The sequence below is a fragment of the Columba livia genome, chromosome 2, assembly GCF_036013475.1.
Source record: "Columba livia isolate bColLiv1 breed racing homer chromosome 2, bColLiv1.pat.W.v2, whole genome shotgun sequence".
In the NCBI taxonomy this organism is placed as follows: domain Eukaryota; kingdom Metazoa; phylum Chordata; class Aves; order Columbiformes; family Columbidae; genus Columba; species Columba livia.
The window spans coordinates 32,676,492-32,688,550 of NC_088603.1; the positions used below are offsets into that span (position 1 = coordinate 32,676,492).

Genomic DNA, 12,059 nt, shown 5'->3' on the forward strand with positions numbered 1-12,059 from the left:
AAACAGCTGTGTTTTCCCTCTTCCCAAATGGTTTTGCAATATGCTTTGTGCTCACCTGAATGACAACTACAAACCTTTCAGCTGTACAGAGAACAGCCCAGGCATAGGTGTGAAGACACAGGTTGTGAACTGTGGTCTAAATTCACTGAAACTTAACATGAGGAGCCATGAAAAAGAGGGACACACATGAAGAGCAATAACTTTTGTAATATTTTGTAACGTTTTTGACAGTGAGATGAACATTAGTTGGTGAGATAAGAGGACCCACATCAGGACATGCTGATGTGGGAATTTGTAGTGCATCCCCTGATGTACCTTGCCTTCCTCGCTGAGCTTCCTCCAAACTAAGTATAAATGGTTCTGGACCTCCTGTGATGCCCTTTGCAAAGCAACATCTGTGGCTGCAGCAGGGTTTCTCTGGTAGGCACCTCCTGCCCAGGGAAATTTCTTTATGCATCAGCTTTACAGAAAATTTAGTAAGCTTGTCCTTGAGAAATTCTGTGCTACTTTAAGAAGAGGTACCAGAGCAACTCCAGCCTTCTAATTCTTTTAGAGATCATGAAGAACCACAGTTAAATAGGAAGCTCCACTGAAGAGGACGGAATTGTACCCACTTATGTCAAGAGCTGAAATGAATTTTAGGACTTTATGATACTGCAAAGGTCCCTTTAAGTAAGTTAACTCTAACTGAACAGAAGACTATGTTTTTCTGGCATATGCTGCACAAACAAGGCAGAGGTTGCTAATACTAACCCTACCTTAGCAATAATTTCTGGGAGTTTTTATCTGGAGAAATAGATGTGTTGCTGGTCACCATATAGTAAAAAAAAAAAAAATATGCATAAGTGAGGAATTTAGTCAACAACAGCTGCAACCTCATCTTCATCAAGAACATAGTACTTCACATTTTAAACTATTTCAAGTCTGTTTTTATTCTTAACTTTTTTTTTTTTCCCCATCTTCTGGTGAAAAAAGCAAGGGGAAATGCTAAGTTACGAGATTTTTGCTATATTTTTGAAGTGTATGTGGAAAGAAAGGTTTTTTTTTTTGCTTTGTTTTCATCTGCCCTTTGTGATGGCATGATACAGAGATTTTTCAATTTTTAATATGGGGTTTCCTTTATTATTTCTCTGAGGGGTTTCACTTTCAGATTTAAAGGCACAAAGAAGGCTTAGGTATGTGGATGAGGAGGTGAATATTGACATGTTTATTTCCCAAGTTGTTCTTCTGTCTTCAGTTCCACGTTCTGAGTTTCAAGCAAAGCACTGATTCCATTAACTGAATGAATTAAACATCCTCTTTAGCACTGGAATGTGTGGTGAAATCTGCCCCTGTTCTCTTGAAATAATAGTACCCATCACTAACATTGATCCATTTTCGAGGGACCTACTTGACACATCACAGTATTCAAATACATGTTTCAGGTCATGTTTTAGCCCTTTTACCACATAATTTATAGTTCACATCCAGTTAGTGACACCATTTGTGAGGCACTTCATTGTACATTCTTGATGAGGGAATTGCTGTCTGACTGCTGTGGGATGCCAGACCTTTCTCAAGATCCATTACACAGTAGACATTTTGTCAACCACACCTGAACTGTTGTAAATACCCAGCTGTCTTCAGTAGCTTTCTGCTATGTCCAATCTTCATGTTTCAGACTGAGCCAACCAAATAACTTGTCAAACAAGTATGTGAAATTTAATGGAATTGTGGCTAGATAATTTCATCCTTCCATATCTACCTACTTCTTTCACAGTGTCTCAGCATCAACTGAAGCCTGTGAAAATTTTAAATTCCATGTGTGTGTGTGTTTGTTTTTTCTTCATTTGTGTAGCATTATTTACTGGGACTGTGAGAAACCTGAGTTCACTTTAGAGTTGCATGTCTCTTATTTCTGAGAACATAGATCCTAAACCAGTGGTTTCACAGTCCCTCACAGAATTCAGTCCATACTGAAGAGTGGCAAAAGCTCGTGAATTCTACACAATAATTTTGCACGTTATAGGAAAGCATAACAGTATATGAGTAATGGAATACTTACAGTGTTGATGAGCATACCTGTTGAAGAGAAGTTTGTAGCTGCAGAAGAACTAATATGGAATTTTTTGTAAGACAATAATCGTGTCAGAGCCAGGAGATAACATACTTAATTCTAATCAGCTTTCACTAATCACGGAAGGTAAAATTAGTTATTAGTGTTGAGTCACAACTTTCCTTAAGTAGCAGTCTAAATCTAATTACTGTAAGTTACTTTACTTTCCACTTAATACTTTATTGTTGTCCACAAAGGTTTTGGTGGACTGGAGGCTATTTATATCTGAATTGATGATGCGCTATATTTTCTTCAGTTTATTTGTACAATTGATGTGGAGAGATCAGATACTAATTCAGATGCTGAGTTTGCTGCTGAAAAGTTCATGACTCATTAGAGCAAAGTCTGATATCTTGATTAATCATATGATGTGTTTTGAAGCTGGTTTCAAATTTGTGTAAACTGGCATGATGTCATGACCTTCCAAATTCAGTAGAACTCATATCTGCCTTTGCAGGAAAAGAGGGTTAAGAGAAAAGGAAGGAAAATGAATTTATTCTCAAAGTGGGTTTTATTAAAATATAAGGCATTTTAGTTTTATCAATGTAGTTAATTTTTAAAAAAATCAAGGTGCCACAGCATAAGAGAGAATGTAGGTTTCTACCAGGTTCCTGTTGGCTTAAATACTAGTATGACCATAGAGTCTTTAGAATAGTAGAACTGAAATCAGCAGGAACAGAATTAGAACAATGCTGAAGGCTTCCAAAAATTCTGTCCTAAAAATACACGTGCTGTCTTATGAGTTCATTCATTTGATGAGGTCATACATTTGGACTTGAATCGCTTGATGCCTCTAACTCTTTAACTAGGAGGCCTCAATAAGTGGCTGGCTGATGCAGCCACCACAGTCAGGGCTTGCAGGGTGGGGGGGCTTGCTCTGCCTTGGAGAAGACACCATAGCTGCAGTGCGGAGGCTGCAGCATGGAGTTCGTGAAGCAGCGTGAAAGGGATTGGGCTTGGGTTACGCTACCGCTGCCAATGCCTGACACTCAGCTGTAGTGATGAAGGCAGCTTTGCTATCTTGGGTGCTGCAGCATGTGCGTTGGGCTTCAAGCGGTGTTCAAAGCCTGTGATCCCAGGGGGTGTAATCCAAATAGCTGTGTCTGCTGCCAGGTCTATGTTGGGGTTGGAGAGCAGCTCCAAACCCTTTAGCTGTGGTGGCTCTGGAGCAAAGTCAAGATTTCTGGTATGTCACAGAGCCAGGGCCTTGCATAACTCTGCTCCTGAACATTTGAACACAGTGAACGGGTCCAGTTCTGATACTGAAGGGTACTGGTATGGCCAAGGGGCATCACTGCAATACTGAGGTTTTCTGTCTTCTCCTAACTTACATCTCATCTTTGTCCCTCTTAAATAATGCTGTATGGATTTGTAGTCCTGGCAGCAATTTATCCCTAGATATTTCAATGCTATAAAGTAGATAAATGATAACAATTGTCTAGCTATAGTAAGTATTTGCTATGCAAAATTTAGAAATAAATGTGGATGTTTAAAAACTAGTTTTCTCTCCCCAAAATGGAATTGTGTATAGAAGTTCCAAAGCAATTCTTAAAGTTTTCCCAAGTATTTAATTGAAATTTGTTAAGTGTTTTTGTTAGGTTTTGTTGTTTTTATTTTGTTTGGTGGTGGTGGTGGTTGTTTTTTAACCAAAAAGCAGTTTCCGCTTTACATTTTAAAGCTATTGGTGTCAGCACTTCTATAAATGAGGGTTAATATGACTTGTGAGTTATGAGAGCAGATTCCTTGCATCAGTTCAGAAAAACTTCAAGCTTTTTTTCCTCCAGTTTTTATGCAGCTGTACACTGGTCAGGTGAGACAGCAAGCTCTGGTCCCCACACATAGTCTAGAAAAGCTGCTTCCACCCAGCTCAGGGAAAGCGATTACCCATGTGAGAATTTTTGCACTGAGGTGCTAACGCTCTGTTTTTAAGTCAGTAGGGTTAAGCTTTTCTTCAAACCTAATTTAAGCCTCTGAGAGATTGTTCAGTTTGAGTTGAGATTGTTTTGGTTTAGCTGATGGCCCTGTCGGCTCTATGAGTAGCTGTGCTGGTTGAAGGCCTTATTATCCCTGGCTGTGCCTTGTTACTTGCTGTCTTGAGGTTTGTTGTTTCCAATACTTTGCCAAAATAAAGGATTGTGTAACTTCACCACTGAAGGCAAAAGCATCTAAGACATCTTGATAGGTCATCATGGTGTCTTTGAGTGAAAATATCATCTGGTAGCAGTTCTGCAAGCAGTGGACTCCAACTGCTGGATTGCAATGGGAACATTGCTACGTTAAACCAGCTGGGCTAGATCTGGAGCAGGTAGTCTATTCATAGCTTGAATTATTATAATTAGCTATGTGTTTAACCAAAAGAGTCTGCTTAAATAAACCTGTCTATGCTTCAGCCACCATCATAAATTACTTACTAAATAAATAAAGTATAAAACTCGTGAACTCGTAAGTGTAGATCTAAGTCATAAGTCTTGCACTGAACGGTGTCCAGGTGGCCTTCTTACTCATGTGGAGCACCACAAAAGATGGAGAATCTTTCTGCAAGAACAAAGGGCCATTCATGCATGGCATGTTGCTGGACTTGGTCTCAGTAAGTTCTGACTTCTCCAAAGAAGTTGGGTTTTTTTTCTATTTTTGGAAAATATGTTGTCAGCTACAGCAGATTGCCCAGGAGCGTGTCCAGTCAGGTTTGAATATCTCCACAGATGGAGACTCTGCAAGCTCTCTTTCCGAACTGTTCCAGTGTCCCTCACAGTACAAGGGATTTTTTTTTTTTTCCTTATTTCTAGACAGAATTAGCTGTATTTCAATTTGTACTCATTTCCTCTTGTCCTTTCACTGGGCACCACTGAGAAGACTCTGTTTCCTTCTTCACTATCAGGTATTTATACACATTCATAAAATCCCCTTAAGCCTTCTTTCTCTCCAGGCTAAACATTCTCAGCTCTCTCAGCGTATCCTCATATGACAGATGCTCCACTACGTGACCTGAAATCTACTTGCAGATAGCAGGCGGTCCTTTTTAATCAGCTGCTAGGTAATTAAGCAGGCCACTGTGGTTTTACCTAAACTCTGCTTAGAGGACAGAACTTGCTATTTTAAAGTATTTAATTAAGTCAAAATAATTCACATTCTTTGAAGAGCAGAAAACAGCTTCTCCATGTGATTATTTCTGTCAAGGCAGTGTTTTGCTGTTCTTTTTTTTTTTTTTAAAGTTTATTACTTCATTTAGCTTTATCTGTTGGTAAAAATCCGCACTATATGGCAGGAAATTGTGCCTGTTTTGCTAGCTCTTACCCTTCATTCCTGGAAAAGTATGAGAGTATCTTACGTTGCTCAGCTCTGACTTCATAGTCCAGTTAAGGAAATGCGTGAGAGACAGTGAGGCTGTATTGCTAACCCAGAATAAAAGTCATGAGTCAGTCCTCAAAAACCAGTCAGGACAGAAGCTATTTACTGAATAATTATATATTGTTTAAGTATCTTTAGGAGAGGCCTATGTTTACCTCGTGTTTGGTTCTTTTTTCGTCTGAAGATTTATGTTATGTTCTTAAGCTTTCATTTGAACTTTGTGGGATAAAAATAGTTATCTATAGAAAATACAAGTTCTATAAGCATTTCATTTTTTATTTTTATAAATACATGTTTATGTGTATTTGAAAAGGTAAATTCTTAACGGAAGTTATAACTGTTGAATTCAGATATTTAGACAAAAACAAGGTAGTATGCCAGGGATCTGTGATAAGCTTGTATGACACTAAGTGCTGCATGTTAGGTACAATTTCATCAGCCAAAAGACAGACAATAGCCAGATGTAATGATTTTGCTTGGAGATTATTTGTGATGGGACATTTTGTGGAGATGATCTTCGTCTTCACTGTGGATTCAGTAATGCACTAAGTACAGTTTTGTGGACTTCAGTCTTTGAAAAGGGTTTTGCTTACTTTTATGTTTCTTCTATTTTATTATTCACAGGTGAATGTGAGGCATGATTTATCTCTCCAAACTCACCAGTACAACTCTGAGCTGAATAAAGAGAAATAATTTCTCTGTCATAATAATCACTCATGTCGTCTTATGTCACGTCAGAATATTAGAAAGCATGCTAATACTTTCCAACAGAGAAATACAGTGTAAGGAGGGAATTTTTTACTACCATCCTTTATAAATCCAACAAGTTTCTAAATTGCATCTAAAGGAGTACAAAGGGCTTCTTTTTATTTTGTTTTATTTTTTTTTTTTGCTTTTTAGTATTTTTCCTGTAATTATTTTGCGGCAGGTGTGAGCATCCTTGCTACCAGGCAACTACCTTCCTGGCTACAATGCAAATATGTGATTCATTGTGCCTATGGAGCCCTAAGCATAGGACTTTAGTGGCATCACAGTTATTACTATAATGCTATAGGGACATATTTTTCCTTTAGCTGGCTGGGGATGCTGTGATATGAACGGGGATAATTTGCTTAGCTGAACTTATCATCTTACTGTGTCTTAAAGCACAGCTTGTCTGAAAGATGACATTGCAGTCATTTCGTTCAGATCACATTAGATTTTTTTCATCAGGTTTTGAATCTCTTTAAAGTTTACAAAGGTGTTGGACAAACAACGTCAAATATTGTTGAATTTCATCAAAAATATAGGATTGGATGGGGGGTTATTGTGTTCCTGTATTAAATATATTCCTCTCTTGGATTTTCATCTGGGCACAACTTCAGCTTTAGGAAAGACATCTTCTCGCTCTCAAGCTCTTCTTATTTGATGAGGTTCATTAGAACGGTGTATTCAGTTGGTTGTTTTTCCAGGTTGTCTCTCTCTAGCCCCTGAGGATTTAGCAGTTAGTGTCCTGTTTCTGGTTCAGCTGTTCTCATCCTTTAACTTAAATACAACTTTGAAAGTAAACAAAGAGCGAGGAAAAAAAAGAAACCTACCTTGTTGCCTTTGGCAATAGTCTCACTGGATCAGGTCCAGCCAGGACCTGGCCGTTCACGTCAGACAAGCTGTGTTTGTAGTTATTCACTTTTCTGAAGTTACGGTGTATTGGCGTTTATGCTTCTGTGTTTGCAAAAGCCACAGCTTTTTATATTTAAGAGTTCATAATATCCTTACATGGTGTTCTTCAACAAGGGATTTCCCTGCAATGAAACAGTTCGTATGTCTAAGCTCCAGTGGAACTTTTTTATAAGAGGTAAACTCTTAGATTACTCAAAGATTTTTGGTTTTGATTTTTTAACAGTCACTAAAATAGTGCAACTCCAGCTCCTACCTGACATTTACAGCTATGCTGCACATTATGCGGGACTGAGAAAATACACAATGTGTATGAGAAATGCTAGAAATAGAGCATTTTATTTGTACTATCATTAGGGATAGGGGAAGGCATGAAATTTGAGAGATTGTAGCTAGTAAAACATTGATTTATTTTAATTCAGTAAACATTAAATTGCTTGGAAAAGGTAAAAACAGAAGATAACCAGGTCAAAAGACTGAAATGTCTCTATTGCCTCTGTCTGTATTAAACATACCATAGACAAATAGATGGGTCACATGGTCAGCAATCTGTGCATCCACTGCTTGGCTTTAGAGGTCCTTTTCTTATCCATGACTGGGGAATACTGGAAGCCTTTTGTGAAATTAGGGACTGCATTCTAGAAATATGAAGAAGATCTAGTTCTGCAGTTTGGCAGGTGCTGTAGATCTTTGTCTCTTTTTCCCAGCTTCAGGGATCCACGTGGAACTCATGATATTGAGCTCTGATCACTGGCTGGAGGTGATTTCCTTGGCTTCCACCACACATCGTGCCTCAAGTCCAACCACATAGCCAGCCTTGAATTCAAGACGGCAAGGCTTTTCACCTGAGCGGGAATCACAGCTCCCAGTAGTGTGACAATACGTGCACTGTCATTTTGGCCACTTGTTGACAGAGCTCTGCGTTCTCCCTACGAGGGCCAGCCTGGCCTGTGTGTTGGCACCGTTACACAGATGGAACATGAGTGCGCAAGGGATGTGACACCTTCATGTGTTTTCGTCATTAAAACAAAATCAGGCTGTTATTGCCTTGCTATTAGCACTAAGAAAAAATATAAAATGAAATAACTTGTAGCTTGTAGAGCAGTATCGTTTTCAATTACAAAAACATTGTGAGGACATGTTATACCAAACAGGAAAGAAAATAAAAACCTGTTAGGTCAGAAGAGTATGATATACTCATCAGATTAATTTTATATTGCATAAATAACTGATTATAGCTGAGATATAGAGATTGAGATCGTAAGTTCAGTGCTAATTCTCTGCCAAGTAATAAAAACTGTTTTCCAAGACACTGATGTTGATGTTTCTCTGTGTCTTGAGACAATACTGCAGAAAATTACGAATATAATTTTAATAAAATAATATATATTTAGGAATATATTTATATCACATAACAAAGGAGGATTTTACCTCATTTGTCTTCTAATTTCTTGTAGTAAGAAGGTGATTGTACCTGAAAAACAGCTGTTTCTATCCAGTTGCATACTTTCCCCATTGAGTCCTTTGTGGGATTTTGACATGTCATAGCATGGTAAAACCAGGCTTATATCGGTTTTCCAATTAATTGCGATAATAAATTGCCAAGCTGCAACACTTAATTTAGTACAATGAAACTGGGTTTTAGAGGTTTTGATAAGCTTTTGAAACAGTACTAGACAGTGCACTATTTTTTATTTATAACTGAACTGTTTATGATGTCAGATTTTTATTGAAGCTGTAATTCTGCTAACAATTGCACTGTCAACCCTTATCATTAGGTGGGAAAACAAAAACGTAGCAATGAAATATATGTTCAATACATAAGTGATATGGGAATTTTAATTTGTAACCTTTCAAAGGAAGTAAACAACTTTTTTTTCCCTTTCTTTTTAATGATTCCCCCTCCCCCCCAATCAATCAATTTTTCCCTTTGAGATAAAATTTACTCTGTTTTTGGAGCTTATCAGTTGTAGGTGACAGCAGACAATTTCCTATGGATTGCACCGATGTGAAGTAAAGTCTTTATCCTTCCAGGCAGACTGCAGGTGAGGGATGGGGACATACTCTGAAGAATTTGCATCTTCACCTTGGGAAAGCTCTGATACTTGACATTTTATTCTTCACTTGCTCTTATCTGTGCCATTTCTAAGGTGGAATAGGATCCTCTCCACCAGAGCTTCTCTCCTGCAGGTTCTTCTTCTATAGCGGTGAGCACCATGAGTTCAGGTAGCTTCCTGACTGTAGTACCAGAAGCTTAATAGTTTGAATGGAAACTCAGATGTTGCCATAACTGGGAGCCAGATTCTTTGGAAAATAGATTTCATATAAAATATTTATATGAAATATTTATAAGTAAGTTCATTGATTTTTCAAGTTTTGATACCTCATCTGTATGGTCATTGCACCAACTTTCAGACACTTGTCTCTATTCACTATGATAATGTTTACCCTAAATGGCTCACTAAAGTAAAACAAATAAAAGGTCTACTGATCTTTTCACTGTACCCTATGCTGTGAGACAGACAAATGTATTTCACTTGACTATATTTTCTGTGTCCTCTTTTGGTTGGGGTACAGGGGCAGACTGCAGTGCTGCTTGGGCCAGTGGCAGAAAATCCTCTTGGTGCCACCAGGAAAAACAATTCAGAACATGTATTTCACTTTTTTTTGAGAAGCGTGATATACCTTCTCAGGCTTCACAGTCTCTATTGGAAGGCAGACATTCTGAGCTTTGAACTCCTAGCTTCATAGTTTAGACTTTATTATTTTTTATATTCTAATGTCTTTTTTTTCCCCCCACACTTTTGTGCTCTGGGGTAATTTAGAAATAGCTAGTGATCTCATTGAGTCTGTCAAGTGGTATACTGAAGTAAATATGGTCATTTAAGACTTACCTTTAATATGCAATGTCATTATTTTTCCATGGGTCAAATGGCCCACAAACCTGCAAGACTTAATATAATTTGAAGCAGCTTTAGCCCTGTCAGCCACTAGCTTAGATTTTTAATTGAATCTTAAAAAATAGAGAGCACATTAGTTTTTAGAAAAACATTCCCCAAGTATTATATATTAATGGATAGCACTAATCCTGCCACTTTCTACTCCGTTTTTCCACAGTACCCATTCCAAATCTATCTCTATTTATCTCCTTTCCACCCCCCCACGCCCTGTTTGACTGTTGTCTTTTGAGTTGTCATTCTGCAATCAAAATCTGGATGTTGCTGAGAACCCTTGAATCAGTTTTCCTGTACCTCTTGGAAGGCGCTCAGAATTTCTCAAGGTTAGGCTCAGTGCTAAAATCATCACAGTTGAGATTTGTTTCTAATTTTAGATGTGACACCATCTTTTGTGACATGATGTGACCATGTTTGTGAGGAAGGGGTTAGGACAGCAGTCATACCTTTGGCCATGTATTTAATATAAGCGCAACAAAAATGAAGAAATCTCAAGTTGATTTTGCTGGATGACTGTCTTCTCACTCTCCTATAAATAAGAAAATACCATGTGATCCAAGAATGTTTTGAACTGAACTGTCAGGATTTTCTTAAAATAAGGATGGAGTGAAAAATTGACATAATATTTATTAATATTTATCAAATATGGAGAAAAGGGAAACCGCTAGCTTGATGCCATGTTTACTGCTGATGCTTTTCTCAACTTCTCTACCAGTGTATTTGTAAAACTTCTAAAGGAGATCTCAGAGCTGAAGGCAATAATATTGTTGTAGGTGTGACCTAACCTAGTTCGTTGCATACCTTTAACATTAGCTCACAATGGTTATTTTAAGCTCTTCTTTTAATATAACCTAGTAATTTCATTGCTATTTTTTACTTAGTATAAGACACCTGTAAACACTAGGGTTGAATGTTTTGGTAGAACGATAGACCTCAATCCCTTTTGTTATTGGTACTTCTAGAAAGTTTGTTTTACCAGGAAAACAGACTGAGTCACTCAGATGAGCTCTTTTATATATATATATATATATATATATATATATATATATATATATAATTTGTATGCCGCTGTTACGTCTTGTTTTTGAGTACCTCAGGTTTCTACTGTTTGGCATAATGTTCGATGATATTTATCAATATTCAACTGACAAAGGAAGCCTGGTGGCAGTCTTGCACATGCTTAAGATGATGGATTTTGTGAGCTCCGTTGAGTCTTATGTAAGTGCAAGTCTGTAAAGTACTTTAGAATAAAGTCTCCTATTGTTTCTGTAGCACCATCTGTGTGCGTTGTTCCTAAAGTAAAAAATACCAAGTGCCTCTCCCATAATACACACTTTTGAAATGAAAATGTAAGGATTTAGTAGATCCCTATCAGATTTAGCACATAAGGCTGTCAAGACAGGGCACACGTGAGTGAAACATATGTGGTCAGCACAGCGTGATGCAGACTGAGGGGAAAGAGAGGAAGAGCGAAAACGGTGGTCAGGAGTCTGCAGTCGCTGTCCTGGTGATAGGCAGCAGATATACTGAACTGGCTAAATGAACAGTGTTACTGTATGGCAGGTTTACTTGCCTGCCTTGAGCGTGCTTTAAGCCAGGCATAGGAAAGAATCCATAGAGAGCTGAATAAATACTTGAAATTTGGACATCTATTTAAAAAAAAAAAATAAAAGCTTTGCATGCTCATCATATGTGGTGATGTTGAACATATGCTTTTAAGTGACTGCATCTTGGTAAGTCTCAGACTCACAAACAGTGTGTTTTTTCCCAAACCGACCCTTTTCTGTGTTTGCTTTTCTAGACAGCTTCAAAGTTGCATAGTAACTGTCCCTCTTCTGCAACCACCTTCCCACTCATCCTCCATTTCTGTTCAGGATGCAACTACCTTTCTGTGTGCTGTGGGAAAGTCTTTTATATCATGAATAAAAAGCCTACCTTTGTTTTCTGTTGACCACACCCAGGGCTTTATACCTCTCTTTTTCCCATATAATAAAGGATAAATCTGG

General features: G+C 37.9%; 1 protein-coding gene across 7 annotated transcripts in view; it reads left to right on the plus strand.

Moving 5' to 3' along the window:
• Nucleotides 1-12,059, plus strand: part of HDAC9 (histone deacetylase 9) — a 472,156-nt gene that overhangs the window by 159,748 nt on the left and 300,349 nt on the right. The gene's annotated exons all lie outside the window — the stretch shown is intronic.